Raw genomic sequence first — 25349 nt, forward strand, 5'->3', positions numbered from 1 at the left:
CAGGAGTAAACCCCGGCACTGCCAAGTGTGGCCAAAAAACAAACAAACAAACAAAAAATTGATGTTTGGGTTTTCTTGTGATCAGTATTGTACACTGAGCTGTGGTGCCCTTGACTGGTCACAGTGATCCTAAAGGTATGCTTGCTGAAAGGTGAGATAATATTCAAGACAGATGGGACCCAGAGAGAGAGATGGGGGTGGGGGAGAACACAGCATGAGGGACAATTGTCTTGCCATGTAGTTGACAATATAGGCTTCCGGCACATGCAGTTGCCCAAGCACCACCAGGAGTGACCCCTGAACGAAGAGTCAGGAGTAAGCCCTGAGCACAATTGGGTATGGCCCAAAACACCCTAAATATTTTAGATAAGTATAAATAATAGAGTACATTAGTACTTCTTGTGGTTGAGAGCTGTGGAGAGTGTCTATCAAAATATCTTTGAACAGCATTATAATATATTCATGGGGGTCACTCCTCTCTGGAGAAAGTTTTTAAAAATTTGCCTGAGGAAAAACACACATGCATTTCTTTAAAACTTCTATATTATTTTTATAGCTTAATATCTATAACTTGCCTCTAATCCAATCATATTAAAATTTGTTTTGGGCAACAAAATGTAGCTAATTAGTTATGCTAATTTCATGCTTAAGGCCTTGGCTTAAGCTCTGAAGAAACTGATGTTCTGCTTGAACATGTCAAGGTCATTGTTTTGTCAAGTATACATATAAACAAAGGTCCACTCTCTATCATTTCACTGCCAAGTGAAGCTAAAATAGAGGCATTACGGGAATATGAAAGAGTCACCACCTCTTGGTCCCTGGATAAATCTCTGCATCAAATGAATGTTGTCCTGGATTCCTGGGTTTTATGAAAGGGGAGGATTCTGTCTTTGAATAAACTCCCCAGAGTAAGTGGAAGAAAAAAATAAGTGGATAAATTGAAATGAAGGCATCATTATTATTGATGAATCCCAAGACAATTACTTTTTTTCTTTTTCTATACTTCTACCTGGTACTATCGCACAAACAATATCCAAGCCATTATTCAAAGATAGTTTATTCTTGACATAAGAATTCAGTGCTATACTACTGTTTTCTAACAATTATTTATTGGGAGCACACTACATATTAGGTACTTTCACATATATTATATCATCTAATCCTTACAATAACTCTTTGAGGGAGGCATATAAGCAATCTGAGACACAGAAAGAATAAATGAACAGCCCAGATCATTTATCAACAGGCTAGTGGGAGAATGTCTACAACTTACCCAGTGTTCTTTCCACAACAATTCCTCTTTAACCGAGTTACCTAGCTTTGCTGGAAATAGGGTATTCTACAAGTATGATCTCTCATTTTGGGTAAAAAAATATTGCAGATATATCAGTGTCTAAAAAATTGATTATAGGTGCAGCGATAGTACAGTGGGTAGGATGTTTGCCTTGCATGTGGCTGACCATGTTTGCTCTCCAGCATCCCATATGGTCCCCCAGCACTGTCAGGTGTAATTCTTGAGTGCAGAGTCGGGAGATACCCCTGAGCATCGCTGAGTGTGATCCAAAAAGCAAAATAAATAAATAAATTAAATTAAAAATGAATAAAAATTTTATTATATTTGAGCAAAAACTTAATCAACATATCTACTTACATGCCTCTTAATCAAAGGGTAGTGAATATCATATAATTTTTTGCTAACTAGTCATCATTAAGGAAAAATTTTATTAGGATGTATAATGGTATACATAGGCTTATGCTTTCCTAATATTCTGTATCTTTCTCTATACCAAAATTAAAAAGAAAAGACAAAGAGATAAAATAAATGGGAAAGGACTTTGCAATTATTTCAATGATTGGAACACAGAAGACTATTTTTGCTTCCAACTTTGGGAATAGGATGACTGGTGTAATGTGCTCTAGAAACATTGGGAAGTAAGTTTGAGTGTGGGAGTAATATGTTCTCCCGCCTAGATGTGTCGCCCCTAAGAAATTCCTCTTTCAGCACACATCTCCAATCTGGAGCAATCCCTTCCAACCATTATTGTCATGGTGGTCCTTTCTCTGTCCTAACTCCAGTCCTTCAGGCAGGCTTCCAACCATGGACCATTTTTCCTGATCCTTGTTTCTATTGTTCTTGGGTATTAGTCTCTTATGTTTTGTTTGTTTCTTTTTTTTTATATATCCCACAAATGAGTGCAGTCACTCTATGTCTGCCCTTTTTCTTCTGACTTATTTCATTTAGCATGATACTCTCCATTTCTCCCCATTTATAAGTTTATTTCATTATTTCATTCTTTCTAACTGTTGTATAGTATTCCACTTTGTAGATGTACCACATTTTCTTTAACCAGTTGTCTGTTCTTGGGCACTCAAGTTGTTTTCAGATTCTGGCTATTGTGACAGTACTTCAGTGAACATACAACTGCAGATGTCATTTCTGAAGTGTATTTTTGTAGCCCAGAGGTATATTCTCAGAAGTGGTATTTCTGGATCATATGGAAGCTCAATTTCTAGTTTTTTGAGGAACATCCATATTGTTTTCCAAAAAGACTAAACCAGTCGTTATTCTTACCAACAGAGAATAAGATTCCCTTTCTCCCCAAGTTCGCACCAGCCCTGGTTGTTCTTATTCTCTTTGATGTGTGCCAGTCTCTGCGGTATAAAGTGATATCTCATTGTTGATTGTTGTTTTGATACTCATATCCCTGATGATTAGCGATATGGGGCATTTTTTCATGTTCCCTTTGGCCATTTATATTTCTTCTTTGAGACAGTTTCTGTTCATTTCTTCTCCCCATTTTTTATGGGATGGAGATTTTTTTCTTATAAAGTTCTACCAGTGCCTTCTATATATTGGATATTAACCCCTTATCTTATGGCTATTGCTAAATATTTTTCCATACCATGGGCTATCTCTGTATCTTGATCACTTTTTATTTTGAGATACAGAGCTTTTTAGCTTAATATGGTCCCTTTTTTTTTTTATCTTTGGTCAGTGGCGTTTTATCTTTAAAGATGTCTGTGGCTTCAGTATCATGGAGGGTTCTGCCTACATTTTCCTCCAAGTACCTTATGGATTCAGGTCTAATATTGAGGTATTTAATCCATTTAGACATGACTTTGTGCCTGGCGTTAGACAGAGATCTGAGTTCTTTTTTTTTATATATAGCTGTTCAGTTTTCCCAGAATCACGTATTGAACAGGCTTTCCTTGTTCCACTTCACATTTCTTGCTCCTTTGTCAAAGATTAAGTGATCATATATTTGTAGGTCTGTGACAAGATATTCAACTCTATTCCATTGGTCTGACCAAACATTTCAGTATCTGAATTGCAAACAATAATGCCCATAAAGGGGGTGTGGAGAGAGAGAGAGAGAAAGAGAGAGAGAGCAGAGAGACAGACAGACAGAGACAGACAGAGGCAGAGAAAAGTTCCTGCCATAGAGCAGGTGGGGGGGGGGAGTGGCAGAAGAGATAAGGGGGTATTGGTGTTGGGAAATGTACACTGGTGAAGGGATGGGTGTTGGAACGTTGTATGGCTGAAAATCATGAAAACTTTGTAACTGTATCTCATGGTGACACAGTTATTCAATTAAATAATAAAATAAATAAAAATAAATTTAAAATAAATTCTGAACTACTATAATTAGATACAACTTCTACCACTTATCATATAAGAAAGGAAAGAGAAGTATATGGGTTGCATTAAATTTGAAGCTAGAATGAGATATTTAGTCTTTGTCACTTACTAACACTATGACCTTGAACAAATTGTGTTGCTTCTCTAGGTATCATTTTTCTCACATGTTCCTATGAGTTCTTATGAAGATAAAATAGTCAATTTATGCTTGCAAACACATTCACATAGTGCTTGACATTTGAGAATTTCTTGTAGCTTATTAATTAGTATAAGGAGAAATAAAAGTTCTATGGGGGAAAAGAAGGTTACAGATAATCCCCAAAATGTATAATCAAGGATCAACTACATAACTAGAATGACTCTAGATTGTAGCTCCTCCTCCCTGCCATTCTGTGTGCAATGCCTATTATAAGGGCCCCTTAAAAACAATTCGGTTATTTCTAGTGAGCTCCATGCTTGTGGTAACATGATCCATCATGAGATGCTGCAACAGGCTGACATTTTCCACATGTAAATCCTGCACTTTGTAATGTAAGAGCAATTACTTTTATGAACAAAATCTTTCCAATCCACCATTTCAAATCCTTGTCTTGCCATGTCATAGTCAAAACATCTGTCCATTAAAGCCAATGTAAAAGTATATTAAACCAAGTATGTTTGGTTTGGGACATCTGCTTCTTTCTACTGGAATGAGAACTATTCTAAATTCAATGGGTTCAGTCTGTAGGGCTTTCATGAAAACTTTTCAGTCATATTCATGGGGATTATCAAATAGCCCACAGTTTTGATTACCGTTTCAGGTTCAAATAGAATTCAGAGTTCAACAAGGGACTCAATCAAAGTAATGACAATAAAAACAACAATAATGCAAAGAATAAAAAATCTCTGTATGACACTTTAACATAAAGAGTTTTATATATTGATGTTAAAAGTATTACATAAATATGATCTAGTGTCTTATTCTATAATAACTGCTCTGTATTTTTAAAATATTAGTAGTTTTCTTTGTTCTTTATTCTGCATTCTTGCTGAAAGTAGTCATAGTTTTCATACCAAAGTTAAAGGATGAAAAGAGATTAAATTCAGGAGACCATGCTAGGCATACATTTCACATCATGCCTGACTCAACTTTAAGAACTTTACTTCATTTCTCTATAGTTAAAGCTGAAACAATGTGAATGTTTGGATATATTTCCAAGAAATAATTTACTAATAAATATGTCTAGAGTCAGTTGTAAAGTTGCCCCAGATGTAATTAAATTTTAGAGAAAGATATCTAAGAAATATAGCAAATAAAAACATTCTTTCAGTGTTTTTATCCAACATTTGGCACATAAACAAAGACATACAATTTGTTAAAATAAATCCTTGTAAAGATCCTTGGTCACAGCATTTTCAGTGATGACTTTCCATATTTCATTTTTTTTACAATCTATCAACAGTAATTTATAGTAAAATGTAGAAAACTTCGAGTCATAAAAAATCATGTCCAGTTCCTAATATTATTATTCATTGATTTTATGAATTTGAGCAACATACACATTTCCCAATTTCCTCAACTCATAGTTAGTAAGTGCTACCCATCAAAAAAGTTTGAATAATAGTGAAGTTGAAATGTCTAAGATGTTACATATTATCAAGCACATACTATGTGCTGAATTTTATAAGGAGTACTGATGCCTTAAGGGGGCCCCAATGAATCAGATTTTCAATAATCTGTATCAATTGCAAAGTTATTTTCTGTTCTTCTCATAAAGAGGTGAAGTTCGATTCCTTAAACTTTGGACCTCAACTGAACTGGCGACATGCTTTAACCAATGTAGTGACTTTCTGGGGCTTGCATAACCCAGCCGGCCTTCTCAGCTAGAATATAACCATCAGCCTCACAGAGAAGATGAGCCACCCCTCTGAATAGACAGACCACCACATATTGAGAGGAAGAGTCTTCAGGATAAGAAAGCATACAGAGAAAGACATCACAGGGTTATCTGACTCTGACCAATACGAACGAATCATTAAAGCAAATAATCCTGAATATTGTCCAAAATAGTAATGATATAGTGGTTATAGTTAGTAGTTAAGGATTATCATGACTTTTTATCAATATGTAACAGATATTGTGATTTTCTTTATATTTTCAATTCTCAGAATAACTCTCTGGAGTAGCTATTGTACTCATTTCACATTAAGGAAACTGAATCAGAATAGACATATTGAATATAAAGAATACCCAATGAAGTCATAAACTCATTAGACAGTTTAATTGGAAGCAAAGCTATGAAACTCTCCCTTCTTGTCAAGGAGTATATTGAAGAAAAATTTTTCATGTAATAGTGTTGGTCCACTTCCTACAATGATTCAGAAACCTCTGAATGTTCCAAATAAATCTGTTAATTTTCAATAAGTAAAAGCCTACTGATAGATCTTGAAGATTGCAGACTTCAGCTTCATGTGAGCTCTATAAAGTTAAAAATACATTCTACATAAACACAATATACACTTTCTCACATTAGTGGAAACAGGACTCAAGGTTTATAGTAAACATTATATAGTAGTCTTTGGGTGGAGTGAGATAGCTAATAGAATTTTCAAAGTAAAGCAAAGTTAGAGGTCATTGCAAAAAATACAAACGCACTCGTGGAAGAGGGTGATGTGTGTCTGTGTGTTGTTCGCAGGCTCTCGGGGCAGTGCTCTCTCTTGCCGCTTGATTTCAGTGCTCTCAAGCTGCTGTGTATGTGGACCGGATTGGGATGGCTCCTCCTTGTGCTCTGCTTCTGTGTGTGCCACTGTGCTCTATTCTGTCTGTTTTTCTATCTCTGTCTCTGTCTCTGTAATCTCTCCTCAGGTCCTTTCCAACCTCTCTCTGTCTCTATTGTCTCTCCTCTGGTCTCTTCCAATCTCTCTTCTTCTGATCTCTCTCTCTGGAGCCTTTCTTCTTCAATCTCTGGAGCCCCACTCACTCTCACATCTGACTCTGACTCTGACTTTGATACTCACTCACTTTGTACTCTTTCCTACCCCTGCTTCTAGCTCCAATCACTCCCTGATTGTCTTTTCTTTGTGCCCTGCTTCTGTGTCTCCTCCCTGTGTCTGTGTCTTCTCTTAGTCTTAGTTTATATAGCAATCACATAGGGTGGTGACACAAAGGTGGGTTGAACATTAACAAATCAACAAAGAGGGGTCAAACCATTCTTCCAGGAGATTAAGAAAATCTCATCTAAGGAGAGTACTCCAGATTACTAGGAGATCCACTCAAGGGATCCTGGGATCCCATCCAGGCTGTGTCACTTTCATCTTTCCTCAGCTAGTAATCCACTTAAATAGTTGAAGTAAATCTACTTCTAATATTTCTAGCAATGTCATTCTGTATAAGCAGAGTAAGAGATATATCAAATTTGAAGTTTGGTTCTTCCCTAGGACGTTCACTATATATTTCAGACCACAGTCCTCAGGCCAGGTTAGTCTTCCTAACCCCAGAAGGATCCTAGTCTCATCGTTACTTTTGGATCATGACAGCATTTGTCTACGACCATGCTCTCAACTTATAGTTGAGTATTGTGACACTTTGGCCTGGCCCATTTCTATGCCAGGGTAGCTCACAGCTTTCCCTGGACCCATTTGGTCCCTCATAGGGACACTGCTTTGGGGGTACTAGGAACTAAGGGCAACTGAGTTGAGAAAGCAAATGCCCAGGAGTAAATATTATTGGAGTCAATCAGCTCCCAAATTACAAAGCATAATATTAACTATCTTCCTATGTCCATACAGAAAGGACATTGCTTTAAGGTAAACTAAGTTCCCTGGGGCAAGGCTAAAAGGACAAACCCAGTGTTATCCTACAGGTCATCTGATCAACTCCTCAGTTATCATGGCTGAAGAGAGGAAATCCAAAAATCTTGCTTAATTCACCAGAAAATCAATAGCCAAGACAATAACCAAGCTTCCAATCTAATGTACATCACTTTGTATTATAGTTCCAGGTTCTTCTTGCTCTTACTATGGGCTCTAAGGATAGAATTTCTGACTTCTACAATCTCAGAAAGCATAACTAATTGTAGTTCTCCATCCATCATAGTTTTTTCTTCTTTCTTTGAAAATTAAATCACATTATGTTGCTATTTAAGGCTATAACTAAAGTCAAAATAGAATATCTACTTTACTTTTTTAGAAAGAATACTAGGGTGAATTTTTATATATCATAAAGAAAAGTGAAAAAAAAAGCCCTGAATGGCATTTGACCAGATTAAAGAATTATTTAATTGGGTAATATGAACTTGATTCTGAATTCATTATTTATAATGCCCATTGGCATTTGAAATGAGCTATCCAAGCTACCTTCTTAGCATAAGAAGAGTTTTAGAAGAGATGCCTTGAAAGTAGCAGATCTTGAGGATATTTCAAATGGTAACAGAATAATTCAGTTTTAAAATTTGATTATGAACTAGTTTAATTTTCATGACAGTGATTCTACTACTAGTTGTGAATCTCTTAGTTGTGATAAGACTAGCATTCTTAAAGTTAACTTTGTTAAAATGTAATATCCTGTTCTCTAGACAACACTCCTAATAAATAAAAGAGCAAACAAATAACAGCACAAACATCTTTGCTGGTTTAAGGATTGGAGTTGGTCTATGGGTAAAAATAGTTACTTGTCCTTGTCCTGAGACATATATATCTGTTTTGCCTTGAACTGTACATTCTGCCATTGCAATGTTTCTGCACATTGTATCAAGTATTTATGTCTCATCTCCTAAACTGAATCAAGTTCTATGAGTAGACTGATTTAAAGATCAGTCGCTTTCCTCCACAAAACCTACCAAATTCTATACTTAAGAGGAGAAAATGTGCTAGAAGAAGAGTGTTGTTCAGTTTATTGCTTTCTTTTCTAGGGAAATCTTTTTTACGATACAGTGATAGAAACCCTTCTTTCAAGAAGGTGATCAAGGGAAGACACTACCTCAAGTGAAAGAATTCAAAATATGAATGCTAGAATGTAAGCGATCTTTGCATTTTGACAAGGAGCAATTTAAGGACTGGAATCTGTGAGGGGCTCAAGAGCCCATTGTAACTTAGATATTTGGGGAAGATGGGTATTACATTAGTGCAGTGCTTCTCAATCTTTTGCACACACTGTTTTTCAACCTTTTCCAACACTATTTCTTTCCTGTGCTCTAGAAGCCTACTAGCTGACCCTTGGCCCCCTGGTATTATTGCATGACTCCTCTATTCATGCAATTTTCACCTGTGGCCCCTTTGGGATATCCTGGGAATGGATGGGGGGGGGCATGTATATCTACCAGCTAAGAAGTACTGCCTTACTGCAGTCATACTCTGTGAATGAGTGAAGAAGGAGCTGCTATTAGGTTGGATGTAGTGAGGGAGCACTGCATTGAGAAGTCTCAAATTACTAGATGAGGGCCAGTCCTCTTCCTTGGGTCCTGCTAACTCTGCCATAGATCTTTGACTACCCCTGAATGACCCAGGAAGGAGGAAGGGAGGAAAAGAAAGGATAGGCTTCTACCTGAATTAGGTAAATAATGCACACAGAGTTCACAAATGGGCCTTTCTTTATCCCCTCCAGGGTGTGCCAGGAATGTCTCCTGTCTGCCTGTCAATTTTTTTTAAGTTAGATATTTGCTTTTCTACCAGAAAGCCTTTCTATTGACAAAGTAAAGGAAGAGTAAATTTTAACTAGAAGTTTTTCCATGAAGCAGATGTCTTTTCTTGTGAGAATTGGCATATTTTTTACCCTCAGAATGATCTCTGCTTTCATATGCCTAATTAAATTTTAGAGGTCCCCTGCTTAAATAAAGATTTATTAGCTGTTAAAGTTGTAGCATAATTCTTCTGCCACCTACATGCTATCGTTGAACATATTTACAAGCAGACTAGCTTATCTACTATAAAAATATGGGTGATTTAATGCTGTTATGTTATTGGTGTCAATTACTAAACTTCAGCTTCACAATAGAGCTTTCTGAAGACACTGTGACTGGACTTTCAGACTGTCGATGTGCTTGAAGAAAAAGGGACTGTGAATTTCAGCTATTAAGTGTTTGAACTAGTTAGGCTAATGGAGGTAATCATCGGGTCTGGGGGCCAAGAGCAGGCACCAAGCTGTTCCTTGTACAAACATAACTCAGAAGTCTACTTCATGTGGGTAAAGGCATGGACACTGACATCAATTGTATGTGTTTAGTGAGACCACAAAACTCAGAAAGATGGACAATAGTGTTTGACAAAGTTACAGCTAAAATCCCACGGAAAAATAAAATAAAATAAAATAAATCGCAGGGGATAAAAGAAAGGAAGATGTTGAGGCTACAGTTTTTAGTTGCATTTCCAAAATCAAGTCTTGGCAACATTCCTAAAATGTTCAGAATTAAATTAAATTTGGCCACATTTTCAAGTTCTGATGTCCTATTTAATGAGGACATTTCAAAGCATGGATTGCAATGTGACTATTTTTCAGTGGAGTTACTCAATCTAATCAGACTGTATAGTCAATCCAGCCATCTCAACGAAAGTTCCACTAACCTCAGAGTTGAAACATCCTTTGCTGACCAAATCAGAACACCATTGTCTGAGCAGGGGCCTGGGTAGAATAAAATGTGCCTTTAGGTATTCAATAAACTAGAACTCTTTGAAACACATTACATCTATTTTCTAATTCAGAGAAAAGAAGAAACTGTTTCAAGCTTCATCTCTAAATAAAGCTAAATCCTCAACCATTTGCTCACATGCCTTTTAGACAAGACCAAAATCTACAGTTTATACTCAGAGGACTAATATTCTGATAAGGAGATAAGGATGGGGTTTGGGGCGGGGACAGACAGAAAGAGAGCAGAATGTGAGAGTTGCAATTAAAATGGTCTTTTAGATCCTGTGGTACTATAATCCAAGGACTATAGAGAAATATTCTTCAAAATAAATTTCATTTAAATGTTTTTCTGTAATAATCGCATTCTACTCTTGAATTTTATGCCACCTTGCTAACTCAGTGTAGTTTAATGAATACAGCTTATTGCCTTTGGATTCACATAAAATTAGGAACGTTTCATTGTGGTTATTTAACTGAAAATACATACAAAGTCAACACTTTGGATGTCTTGCATTAATCTATAAGTACACAAACTTACACATATCATCACCTTTACGGATTCATGCCTGGTTCTCAAAATTTCACTCTGTAATGCATAGGCTAATACATCACATTTATAAAAAGATTAAAACTTTTTTAAAAGTAAAAATGACTCTTTTCCTTTATCTTGTCTACCATAGCAACAAGCATTTATTTGATGCCCTGGGAATCATGTAACTTTAAGTTTTGAGCATGAAATTTGAAAAGTTCCACAGTAGGAGCTGGAGCAATAGCACAGCAGGTAGGGCATTTGCCTTGCATGCAGCTGACCCAGGTTCAATTCCCAGAAGCCCATATGGTCCCCCGAGCACCACCAGGGGTAATTCCTGAGGGCATGAGCCAGGAGTAACCCCTGTGAATCCCAGGGTGTGACCAAAAAACAAACAAAAAAATTCCAAAGTAGAAATGGAAAAACTCTTGTCTTGTACATGGCTGGCCTTGGTTTGATCTCCAGTATGACATCCAGTGCCCCTTGAACCTCTAGGAATGACATGAGCACAGAGCTAGAGTCAAGAGTAAGCCTTTAACACAACTGGGTGTGACCAAAAAAAAAAAAACTAAAACATTCTAAAATAAAATGACAAGGTGAGGTCAGTCTATATCTAATGAACTTGCTGGAAAATGATGAAACTTTCCTATTGAGACGTTGATGAACTTCTTCCTTCATTCTGTTTAAAATAAAAATCAGCTTCCATCAAAATAGCACTGTAGCACTGTCATTCCATTGTTCATCAATTTGCTCAAGCAGGCACCAGTAACATCTCCATTGTGAGACTTGTTACTGTTTTTGGCATATTGAATATGCCATGTGTAGCTTGCCAGGCTCTGCTGTGCGGGCAGGATACCCTTGGTAGCTTGCCGGGCTCTAGGCTCTCCGAGAGGACAAAGGAATCAAACCCGGGTTGTTCTCATGCAAGGCAAGCACCTTACCTGCTGTGCTATGGCTCCAATCCTCCATCAAAATAGCCACAGTAATTTGTTATGTGTTCCTTCAATTTCTATCACCATCTGGTATTAAGATTACTACAATACCACAGAGAAAATGAAATGCTAACACAAGCTAAGGTTCAAAATGCATTTTAGATTCTATGAAGACATTCATTTGTAGTTTATTCCCATTAATTTTTTTAAAAGGTGGTGCCAAAACACATGAGAGTATGTACATGATTTCTGATGTTTCTCAGATTCTTTATTGGATTATATTTCCACGACTAACAAGTAGAGCTCTTAAAATTATACCAGGCAAAGTTCTATATCAGGATAATCTTAAGACTTAGACACATCTAAATTATGTTCAAATTTTGGGATAGAACTACCACAGAGAATTCAAGTCTATATTTAATTCTGGTTGTGTGTAATAAATTGTCTCATCCTATCTGTAATTACTTGACTAGCTTAATTTGCTTGATTAATAGGAACAGACAATAGTAAAATAACATAGTTCTAATACACAGGATTTGGTTATCTGTATTTAATAGCAAGATAATTTATTATGTCCTATATTGTGTCTCTAAAAATAGAGAACTGATGGGATTTTTTAAAATGAACTATTAAATGAAAGTTTAATGTTGTTCCTATATAACTTGAAAGCATAACTTGATATTTACCATATCAACCTTAAAACAATCTAAAACCTAAAAATTTTTTAGCTCTGTCCTCACCCAGAAATGAAATAAATCTAATTTTAAATTAAAGTCACATTCTTCCTCTTCCTCCCCCATCTCCCTGCAATATACCCAACTTTGGAAAAATGCCTGGGGATGCAACTCTGAGTTTCCTCCTCTCCTATTTTGCTCTTCTCTGAAAGCATCTTCTTTCACTGGCTTTGAATATCATTGATTGCCACTAAGACTCTACTTTGACTGCTTCCTCCAAATCTCAGAGATGTCAGTGTAACCTACTGATGCCCTCCAAGTGTGTCTCTGTTTTTGTTGCTATAAGATTAGTAATGCATGAGGACCTTTCCACTTCTTGTTTCTATATAAGCTGCAGGTTGATCTACTTATTGCCTGAGTTCTAGTGTTTCCACGTCAGTGTAATTAAGACAGTTCTGAACTTCTAACTATCATGCATTATATTCTTTTATAAAATTATGAAAAAACATATATCTTCTCCCACTCCCCCTACACCACACACATACATACACAAGCATACAGGCATGCCCAAACCCAGAATTTATCCTTCTATATTTGTTTTTGTTTTCTATTTAATTGCTTTATGTCTCATCTGTATAAACTTAAGCACAAGTCCAGTGGTAACCTGAAAGCTATCTTTTCTCTCCAAAGCTGCTGCCATTATAAGTTTCTATGTTCTGGGAATCTATCATTTTAACATTCTTTTTTGCAGGGGTTGGAGAGATAGTACAGGGGTTAAGGTGTTTGCATTGCTCACCTTTCACAGAGACATCCTAATTGGATTCCCAGCACCATATATAGTCCCCTGACTACCCCTAGGAGTGACCCCCTCAGCACAGTCAGGAGTAAGCCTTGACCACTGCACTAGTATAACCAAAAACCTGAAGTAAAAAAATAATGCAAAAATAATTCATTTTTTTTCTGGGATGACTCCATTCTTTGTAGGCATGTACTCTTATCACCTAAGCTCTTTCTCAGATCCCACAATGGTTCTCAATATTCATATAGCAGAGTGATGCAGGGAGAATGGATTCTCCATTTCCTATCTCACAGGTATGTTTGTCACCTACCCCTTCAGTCAGATTTCTTTTGATTAAAACGTGACCTCTCTTTAACCAGGAGTTCATTATGGATAATGAAAGGAGATTGAACTCTACCAATTATGTTTCTGGTTTGAGGATCATTAAGCTCCATATCCAACTATGTCAGAATGGAGTTCACAACAGAGGACAAATGGAAATTTTCCCCTGAACATGTATAATATGATACTGCTGACACTGAATGCATACTGTGTCAGATGTTATACACAAACTTGATGCTCACACCATAGATAGTCATCAATCTTTATTTTTTCTAGAATTATTATAGTTCTACAAATCATCATGTTTTCCTCTAATTTGTAGTTTTCACTGTCACTGTCATCTCATTGCTCATCGATTTGCTTGAGCAGGCACCAGCAACGCTTGCACCAGTAATGTCACCATTGTGAGACTTGTTACTGTTTTTGGCATATCGAATACACCATGGGTAGCTTGCTAGGCTCTGCTGTGCGGGTGAGATACTCTCAGTAGCTTGCCAGGCTCTCCGAGAGGGGTGGAGGAATGGAACTTGGGTCGGCCGCATGCAAGGCAAATGCCCTGCCGCTGTGCTATGGCTCCAGCCCCTAATTTGTAGTAAGTTCCCCCAAAACACTAATTTTTCCACTTTCAGGTTTGTATTGCATTAGATTATTTGGCTCTTACAAGATTTGTGTTATTAAATATAGATATCATTAAATACTAGTCCCAGAAATTGCTGTGTAAAAATCAATTATGATAGTGATTCAAAATATAGTGTCTGTTCATCACCTAGAATCTAATCAACTGAGGCAGCCCCTGTCTTTCCCGTAGACTGGGAACTACTGATTTAGAGAGGCAATCTGCAATACTTTATTGTGCTAGTTGAGTAGAATAGCAATTTCTGCTTCAGCGGTAGTCAATAGAAGTGAAAGATGCTGTTATGGGGTATTTAAGGACTCACAAAAACCAACTTCATACTACTTCAACTATCACTCACCATTTCTGACTTATAGAAACATGTACATCAGGGCATCAAATTAGTCTAACATAAGCAGGGTCTTGCAGTTAAAACTGACAAAAACAGGTAGCCAAACATTCAGAGGCCATTCTAGTCTAGGAATAAATAATTTATAAGGAACCCTTTACTCAGTCTCTGGTTAAAATGCAGTTCTTTGAGGCGATCCAGTGTTAATTCCCTGGACTTTGGATGGAAACAAAGTTGGACAATTTTTTTTCCCTATTCCAAAGGTATGTCAGATGAGTCAACCAGTAGTACCTGGTTGGGAACATTTGTAGCTAGTTTATTTCTTATTAAAAAATGTTATTCCATCTTCCTGTTTCTACCCTCCTACCCTCAGCTGCCCATTTCATGACAGCCTATATCATCACAGCTCTATACTCCTGTTATCATAGGTTAGATGCCAAACACTCTGAAGACAAATGGTTTGCTTTCTGAAGGACCAATTCCATTCCTAAAGTTCCACTATTCTGCCTTGTCTCTCATCAATGTACCAGACTAGACCTCTTTACTGCTCTACTTAACTGCATTTGCTTCCATTATTGTTCACACTGTGTGCGACGGTATATTTGCTGAGGAAAATTATGATTACGCTGCTAAAGCGAGGGTAGTCTATGGGATATTGTGTCTAAACAATTTAGCAGTGCTATGGAATCTCCCTCAAATAAATGGACTGGAGATGTATTGTAGAATAATAGTCTAAAATTGAACCCAATACCTGAGACTGAGACAACCTAATGTTTCCATTTTTGCTGGAAGCCAAAAGCATGTCAAAGTGATTCTTTCATGTTTTGGCCAAAGGGATTGAATATTAAAGGCCTTCTGTAATTTCTAAGTAAGTACTAAATAGCTAATCCTGATGCTACAATATAGCTGCATTTTTTTTCTACAAAAAAAGTTTTACATTTTCTGCCTTTTCAGTCTCTAATTTACTACTTTATTTCGTAGACAATAAAGTTCCGTTTGGGTACATTCTTGCTTTTTTTATATTGAAAATTACAAGGGCTTCTAATCTTTTATAATCCATGGCTATTTTTGCTGAAAGCTGATAATTGCGTAAATCATGTTCCATTATATTCTACTACTTCTACTGTTACCAATACCTCCAAATCCAGAAATTTTTATATTTGGCTTGGTCATGATAAAAAAGGAATTCACTTACTTATTTTTTTTAAGTTGCTGTACTGGTGATAAGAGAACTGTTGAAGTCGGTCAAGTTTCAACCAGAAGAGAGAACCCACATCGTTATTTGCAGAATATAAGCTAAATGGAAATGATTACTAACTATAAGAGAAGATGCCTATTTGGAATGGTAATACATTTACCTGTGAGAGGGTAGGGTAACAGAAGTAGCAGATATTGGGAGCAGTCTCTGTCGGTAGGACTGAGGTAGAAGATGCAGTGAAGCCCCTCATCCTTCAAGAAACTAGTACCCCTTTGGAGAGTATGGTGAAGTGTGTTTCACTGGTGGTGCTCTGCAAAGCTGCCCTTGAAAAAGCTACCTAAGGAGGTAAAGCTGATAAAACTTGCAGGTGCCAAGTACCAGTAGTTCTCTGTGAATTCTGGGTCATGGTATATTGTGCCAGCACCAGCCAGAAAAATCAGAAAACATACTGGAATATGGGAGAAATGCCTCTTCCTCTTCCAGAGTCCTTATAGTAGTTCCTACCAAAAACAATAAGTACAAATCAAAATAAAATCCTAACTTTGAATAATGTGGGAAGGGAGAAACGTTCCATTATTATAGTAAGGAAAGAAGGATGAATTTGGAGCTGAGAGACTGTAGTCCAATAACTGGCATTGACTACCCTTTTGGACACTCGGTATCATTAAAATTCTTTACACTAATAAAACAAGTCTTTGTTGCCACCTAACAATAGACTGCTACCTTTTATAAAAAAAAAGTGTAGTTGCTACCCTTTCCCCCAAACAGGCACATAATCTCAAAAGTTCTTTTATTTTTCATTCTCTATATTAATTATTTCTCAAATTCAGTCATGGCCCCATGGAATATTCTATTACCCAAATGTATTAAGAAGTGATACAACTGTCAACAAAATGGGGTTTGAAAAATAAGATGGAGGCTAAGGTCCTGGCTTTGCATACTGGTGACTTCAGTTAGATCACCGGCACCATATGGTCCTTAGAGCATCAGTCAGGGACAAAACACTGTCAGAGCAGTCTGGATAATCCCCTGCAACAAAGGGCCCCAAGTAGCACTATCTCTTCTCAAATCCTTGCATTGAACCTCCAGCCTGGTTGAACAGCACCTCTTAATTGTCTTTCTCTAAAAAACTTGGCTTTGTCTTTCTTTTCCTATTTGAGGCTATATAATCCAGTGATGTTTGTGTCCTCTTGCTCTTTTTCACTTTGTACCTTTGCCTTTAATGTGTTACTGTGTCCAATACCTCCTAGATAAAGTTTTCATATGCCAAGGCTCTGGATAACATGGTACATGGATGACAGTGAAAATTACAAAAGTAATTGTAACAATTTATTTTGGCAAAAAAAAAAATCAATCTCCCCCTCCTAAGGAGGGAAATTGGCCAATTTGAGTTTAACTCCTGTCCCTCTCATCTCTACCTTGTTAATGAGAACAGAGTGGCCTAAAGTCAATGCGGAGAAGAATAAAGAGAAGCAGACTCCATAATTAGGCTATGAAAAGTTAAGAGTTAACTATACAATGTGCCTTTCTTTATTCCAGTGTTTTTTTTCAATGGTTGCAAATCTGTGATTTGTTATATTTGACCCAGTGGAAGTCTTGCAAGTCACACTGACCTATTAATAGAAACCCAGCCTCCTAATAACCAAGAAACAGAGCTCAGGCCTGCTTTATTTCTCTCCTTACACCTCAATAGCAGCAGTGACCTTTGTTCATCATACACCAACAGGGTGGAGGGCATCATATTACCGGTGACATCTCTGTTTGGCGTGTGAAGTTATTTTCAAAAAGCTTCATTTATTTAATCCTCCAGCTGTCTAAAAATCCTTATGGGTGAACATTTTAGCTCACCCTTTCTCCTTTGCTTTCTGAACCGAGCCAGGTCCTGACTCGAAGCTCCCAAAGGTCTAAGATCAGTAGAAGAAGAAAGTGAAAACTAGATGTCTAATGATACAGAAGCCAGCTGGTAAAGTTCCATAAAATTACTTTGGTGAGAGTCTGGTAGGAAAGATGCCACTATGTTTTTATTTCTACTATCACAACACCAAATAATTAATGGGTAAAAAATACTTTTTGTTTAATAATTGCTTTTCTTCATTAGTGTGAACCAGGGGCACAATCTATCTAAGACAATAACATCTGCACCCCATATTTCATTATCACCAAACTTCACTTTTCACACAAAAGCATTGCTAGCACAGCCTTACAGCTTTAATTAGTTTCTGCCATTGCTGTGAAGGTCAGCCAATTATTGTGTGTGAAATTTCAATATGAAGTGGCTGAATTGAAGACAGCATTGCAACAGTGTGGGAAACTGCAGTGCTGGAAATCCGGTGTTTTGGAACCATTTTTAAAAATACAAGATAATATAAAATAATTATAAGGTGAGGATATATTATAGCTTTTTGACATGTGCTCTGTGGAGAAAAATACAATTACTTATTGTTTCTAACTTTGTCCCTTGTAAATTATTACCTTGGCATAATTACTAAGGAAAAATACACTTATTTTTATTAAATTATTTAAAAAATTTTAGAACTCCATAAAACATTTGATATAAAAGTAAGTTTAGTTTCATCAATTATATGATGAGAAGTTAAAAATACACATATAAATATATTTAAATGTATGAGCCTATATGTGTATTTATTATTAATATGTGTGCAATGTTTAAATGTTGTGCTCAATAAAAATTTAGAGTCATATTAATTAATTAGTTTTAATAATGTCATGTTTCTAAAAAACATTTTACTTATTCAACTTTAGAGTAAGGGATCCTAAAACTCATCTGCTCTTAACTCCCTCCCAGGTTAATTACACCAGATTTAGTAAAATCATAAAATCTTAGGAATAGTGTCAGCAGCTAAACACAACTTCTGATAGCCTCTTCTGATTGGCCAGGAGATCCATATCATTATTATAGAACAATGTAGGTCCAATTAGAACAATTGTTCGATATAGAACAATTTATGCACCACAGGACATAAAACACAAACTTACTAAAAAAATTGTGAAATCTGATAACAGTTTGTTTTATTTCACATGTACACACATGTGTAGCTTAGTACTAAGTCAAACAAACATTTAATGAGCCATCCTCCAAGCAATGCACCCTTAAGACATTGCAGGTATCTAGGATGATTAAAATGTTCTCCCTTGGTTACAACCCAGCAGTGCACATAAGACAAAAAATTAAAAAATGAAGAAGAAAAAAGCGACATAACAAATTAATGGAAAGGAATTTATCTGACTGGAGAAGAATGAAGATAAGCAGAGTCATGGAAGGAAGCCATAAGATGAGAGAGAAGGAAGACCTGAAGATGGCCTATACCCACTAACTGCCTTAGAGCTCTCCTACATCAATCATGGCAATAAAAATTGTATCCAGACATTGACAAATGTTTACAGTCAGTGGTTGGGTGAAAAAATTCATTGACTTGAGAGTTACGAATTTAGACCTTGGAGTGTAGAGTATAGCATATTGTGAATCTTAAGCTTCCCTATTCCAATTCAGAGAATTTGCTTCAACTTCATTGGAATAAACGATATTTTTACTGTAGATTTAATGATTTGGTAACCAATAGGAGCAAGTTAGATTGCAATGAAGTAAGAAAGAAATAAGTGTGTGGCTGAACAGTGAGTAGTCCAAGGAGCTTCTGAACAGCAATAAAGTAAAAATAAGGAGCAAAGAAGATAAAGCAGTTTCAGAAACAGTGAGATACAGAGAAAGGTAAGTGTTCCTCTGGATAGAGTGGGTAATCCTGTGAATTTCTGAGGATGTTTTGCAGCATCTCAGTTTTTACTTACTACTAGTAGCTCTCCTTTCCACTAGTTGTGACAATCTAGCATGCCTTTGGACAATGTCAAATATATAGTGGGAGCAATACCACGTTTAATTGAGAAGCACAGGAATAAGGAGAAAGATTGTTTTAATTTAATATAGAGAATAGCTAAGTAACCTTTTAGGAATAGAAAAAAGGGAAAGTAGAAAGGGAGAGCTAAAAAATACAAGCCACAACAATGAAACTTATAGAGGAAGCCATAAAACAAAGATGGTAAAAAGGAAGAAAAACAAGACTGCCTCAGATTGGAATCTCCTGTTTAATATACATATGAAAAGAGAGGGGGTCTTAGAAAGGAGACAGATGTTAAAGGCAAACAACTGGAAAATGTTTTTGTTGTTTGTTTTGGGGTCAAACCTAGCAGGTCATACTCCTGGCACTGGGCTCAGGGATCACTTTTGGAATTAGGGAACTGTAGGGATTGTGCTAGGGATTGAACACAGGTTTCCTACATACAAGGCAAATGCTTAGCCCCTGTACCCTTGATTTTTAAGTGAAATTATTGATAAGATTCATCACAGGATTGAAAACTTCAGAGACAATGTTCAGGTTACTGCTCAGGTGAAATTATAGATCATATACCTGTAACAGAGCCAAGAAGACTAACAACTAAGATGCTATATTTGCTGTATATTTGATTAAATTTTACCTGACTTTGAGCAGCAAGAGTGCTATTGCTGCTATTCCTAAGACTATTCCTAGGACTAGAAATTGTCTAGAGGAGTATCAGGTAAATAAGGAGTTCCTCCAAGTGCATATCAAAAATATCATACACCACTACCAGTGTGTATGATTTTTATCCCAGGGATATAAGGATGGTTCAAAATATGAAAATCAATTAACATAGTACATGACATCAGTAAAAAGAAAGATAAAAATCATATGATCTGATCAACCTATGCAGAGAAAGCCTTTGACAAGACTCAACACCCATTTATGATAAAAAAAAAAAACCCTCAATAAAATCAGAGTGGAAGAAACCTTCCTCAAGATAGTAAGGGCTATAACAATCCACAGCAAATGTTATTCTAAATGGTGAGAAATGTAAACCATTCCTTCTGAGATCTGGAATAATACAAGGATATCCATGGTCTCCTTTCTTATTCAATATTGTATTAGAAGTCCTAGAAATAGAAATCAGGCATGAAAAGGAAATTAAAGGGGTAAACACAGGAAAAGAATAAGTCAAGTTACCTCTATTCACAGATAACATGATAATCATAGAAGAGCCAAAAGAGTCCACAAAAGAACCCTCCAGAAACAATAAACCAATACAGCAAAGTAGCTGGCTACAAAGTCAATACACAAAAATAGATTTCATTCTTATATACAAATAATTAATCAGAGAAGAAAGAGATCAAAAATCTATTCCATTCAAAAGGGTTCAAGAACATAAAACATCAAAAATCAACTTAACAAAAGAGGTGGGAGGTCTATACCATGAAAACTTCAAAATACTTAAGGAAGAAATAGAAGATGTTAGAAAATGAAAAAACATTCCAAGCTGGTGTGTATATATATATATACATATATATACATACATACATACATACATATATATACACACACATATATATAATGGTATATATAGACAATAGTATAGAAATAGTTCAGTGCCACCCTTGAGAGCATCATAAGACGACTGGAATGGGAAGGAATGGGAGTGAAGATAGACAGCAACTACACCACCTCCGCTTCAATGATGACATCATTCTAATATCACCAAATGTTAGCCAAGCAGCATGAATGCTGGCCAACTTCAACCATGAGTGTGGAAAGGTCGAACTACAGCTGAATATCATGAAGACAATGTTCATGAGAAATGGACTAGTTCCTGATGTTCCATTTGCTCTCAACAAAATGAACATCTCCGAATGCAGCAGTTATGTGTACATAGGTCAAGAACTCAACATGACAAATGACCTGGCACCTGAGCTGCACAGGAGGAAGAGAGCATGTGGAATGCCTTAAAGAGCATTGAAGAAGTGGTTTAGAGGGCAAAGAACCTCCAGCTCCGGGCACATCTTTTAGACTCCACCATTCTTCCTGCACTAACACTAACGCTTCAGAGACCTGGGCCCTACGAGAACAGGATAAGAACACTATTTGGGTTTCTCCCAAAGAGGAATCAAAAGAGCTATGCTTGGAATATCACATTTCACTCAAGTGAGAGAAGGAATCCAGAGTTCTGACCTCCATCAATGATAGAGAATCAGGGATGCAGCCTTTGTTTGTCAAGGTGTTGAAAATCAGATGGGCCAGACACATAATGCGATTTGGAGATGACTGTTGGACTAGAGCTGTTACCCACTGGATTACACAGGATGTCAAAAGAATGCTTGGCCGCTCACTTACAAGATGGTCAGACTTATTCATCAAGACCCTAAACAAATGGTTTGGGGCTCTTCATGTTCCTGGAGCGAGCAGACGCTATTGTGCTACACTAGCATGCGACAGGGACGAAAGGAAACATTATGAGCAAATTGATGAGCAACTGGATGACAAGTGAAGTAGTAGAAATACAATGAAATACAACACAGCTATTAGGAATGATGAAATCATGCAATTTGTTGCACTGTGGATGGAACTGAAAGGTAACATAGTAAATGAAGTAAGCCAGAAGAAGAACAAATACAGAATGATATCACTTATATGTGGTATGAAGTCTAACTAAATGAGGAAATGTAATGGTTTAAGGGGGAGATGCCTAGGTAACTCTTGCCCTCAAAATATAGGGAGGAGAAAGAAAGAAATAGAGTTAAGCGGAAGGGGCGAAGAGAAAGATAAGAAGTGAGAGTAGGCGTCAAGGAGACTCAGGTAAATAGATGGTGTTGAGGAATAACAGAGCTAAATATCCAAACTACAGAGTCAACAATACATAAATCATGAGACCCAAACTTTAATAACCAAATTTAAATGGTGCCTGCCAAGGCAGCAGGCTGGAGCTGGGGTGGGTGAGTAGGAGAGGAAATCTAGGAACTGGTGGAAGGAAGTTGACAATGGAGGTTGGATTGGTGGTGGAACATTGTATGGCAGAACCCCAACTATGAATAACTTTGTAATTCACGGTGCCTTAATAAAATAAAATTTAGAAAAAGAAAAAAAGCAGGAGTTCCTTGACATTGCAGGAAGATGGAGAAAGAAAAATAAGGGGTCAAGGGAAATTGAGGTAGGGTAGGATATTTCTGTGAGCTGTACAGGGTCATAAAAGGTAAACAAAATCGAGAAAGTGTTAGTAGATTGAGAAATCAGGAAAAATTCAAGCAATTATGTATCCCTATGAAGTTAAAGGAGGTTCTTTTGACTGAAATTGGGAAATCTCTCTGAAATCCATAATACACTTCGGTCTAGGATCTAGGTCAGTAGTTTTCAAATGATTTCATCACCTTTTTCCTGGAGACATTTGACTATACTTGGAGATACTCTTATTTGTCATGATTGAGCAAGCTATGGAGAATAACACTGAAAAGTTAATGTAGATTCTAGGGATTCTGCTAAAAATCATGCATTATATAACATTTTCTTGACAATAAATATTCATCTACTCCTTAATATAATTAATGTCTCTGCTGATAAACTTTTCTAGATTTAAACTAAATATATAAAAGTTACTGAATACCCTAGGGAAGTTTTTCTAAGACAGTCTAACTGCTGAAAGTTCCTCTTTCACAATCTATTATACATTAGCATCATTTTTATATTCTCTCAGAGCCTTAAATTGTTTTTATTCATCTATTAACTAATTATTTCACCCAAAATGAGTTCTTTAGTTTTATAATTTATTAAGGTTGTGAATAAAAAATAAGAAAGACAGAAAAATATTTGTGTACACTGAATTATGTCCCCCACTAAAATCCTTTGATGAAGTCCTCACAGCCAAGAGACTAAATGAAGATAAGTCCTATAAGGAGGTAATAGAAGTTAAATGTAGTCAAAAGAATGGAGCCCTAATCTGATAGGATTAGTTACCTTATAATAAGAGACTATATAAAGTGTGCACTTTTCCCTCCTTTTCAGAACAGGTCAAGTGAGTTCACAGATTAATGGTGGTTTAAATCAGTAAAGCAAAATTTTACTCTAAATCGTTTCAACTGTTACTTTGATCATCACAGACTTGTAGTCTCCAGAATTGTGAAAACATAATTTCTTCAGTTTAAAGCCACTCTATGTTATTGTGTTATGTAAGCTCAAGCAGACTAAGGTACTTCTGTTTGTTTGCTCATCTGCACTCTCCCTTTGTAAATTTTATCATCATTTCAAAGTTTATCTTATGCACCATGATTTACAATTTTTGTTTGTTTTTGGACCACACCTGGCAGTATTAAGGACTTACTCCCATCTCTGCATTCAAGAATCACTCCTTCTGGGCTCAGGGGTCCATATGGTATGCTGAGGATCAAATCTGGGTTAGCCACATGCAAGGCAAATGCCTTACCCCTGGTTTACAATATTGATAATGATAGGGTTTCATTCAAAAAACATACTAACACCTCAGCTTCCACTAGAGTGTTACTATCCCTCTACCATGTCCCAGCGTCCCCAGTTCTATCATGACAAGACACCCTCCTACAGTGATATGCTTCCTAGAAAAATGCTTATCTGCTCTTATCCCAAGGCTTATCCTAAAGAAATTTCCAAAGTGTTGTTAGTCTTCCAACTCTCACACCTTCGCTCATTATTCTCTTTCCCCTATTCTCAGCAGTATGGGGAAAAGGTTAAACTTTGAAATTAAACAAGCATAATTCTAACTACCAGCTATAGAGGTAATAAATATTAGGGCTTAAGTCCTTATTTGTAATATCCACGTGTATTTAAATGTATATAATTACATTTATTCAAAGGGATTGCATACAAATGAAGTGAAGAAAATCATTTAAAATGTTTAATATCTGACCATCTCTCAATATATAACAATTTCCATTTTTGCTCTTCTGTCATGATAGTATACAAAAGTTGTTTCAAAAATGAATGGTTTATTTGATTCTTCCCAACAGTTTTATTAAATGGTCATGTGAATAAACTGAAGTTTTCTCTCCACCAAAGACTCTTTCAAAGAGTTTTGAAAGTTGGAAGATTGCCATTCTATATCAGACTTCAGGAATGAATTTCTTTACCCATAATGTGTGGGAGGTAACAATAGCATTTTGAGGTGTGACTAGTATCACAAAATGAAATAAATATATAATCTCACTAAAATTTCAAGTAAATAAAATAAAAGCTACATTTGTTTCACAGCATAGAAACTACTTAAGTACTTTTTGTGACATTAGATATTACAGAAATGTTTCTAAAGTCCAAAGTATTTATCAACTTACAATCAAGTACATGCTTATAATGTGACAAAGACGACAAAGACAGTGCTAAACTGCTGACACCTTATGACTCACTTAATCCTCCCCCGAGATCCTACTACATTAGCTTATTAGCTTTTTGGCTGAATTATGAAACAAGATACTTGAAACTCCATTTGATACTTATGATGATGCCTTCCTTGTATGACAAGTTTTAGAATACCGGGTCCTTTCATGGACCCACAGAGTTGCAATGACTCTTAGAGGTGCTGGATGGCATCTGAAGCAAAGAATTTGTGCCAGTTCCTTTTGGCAAAAGATTATTACAAGTTTCAGATCAGTTTTTTCAGTGATTTCCTCAAACTGTGTCTAGAACCATATTATCTTTACCCTCTTTTGAATATTAACAAAGAAAACAAAGGCTCTTTTCATGAGAAGTTTCTCATATTCTTCAACTAGTTAAAATGCAAGTAATCACACTGGTTCATCATCTGTAACCACTCAAAAGGCTCATGGTTGGAAGGTGAGAGGGCTGTGGGAGCCCTTCCCTAACAAACAGGAAG

The sequence above is a fragment of the Sorex araneus genome, chromosome X (assembly GCF_027595985.1).
Source record: "Sorex araneus isolate mSorAra2 chromosome X, mSorAra2.pri, whole genome shotgun sequence".
NCBI lineage: Eukaryota > Metazoa > Chordata > Mammalia > Eulipotyphla > Soricidae > Sorex > Sorex araneus.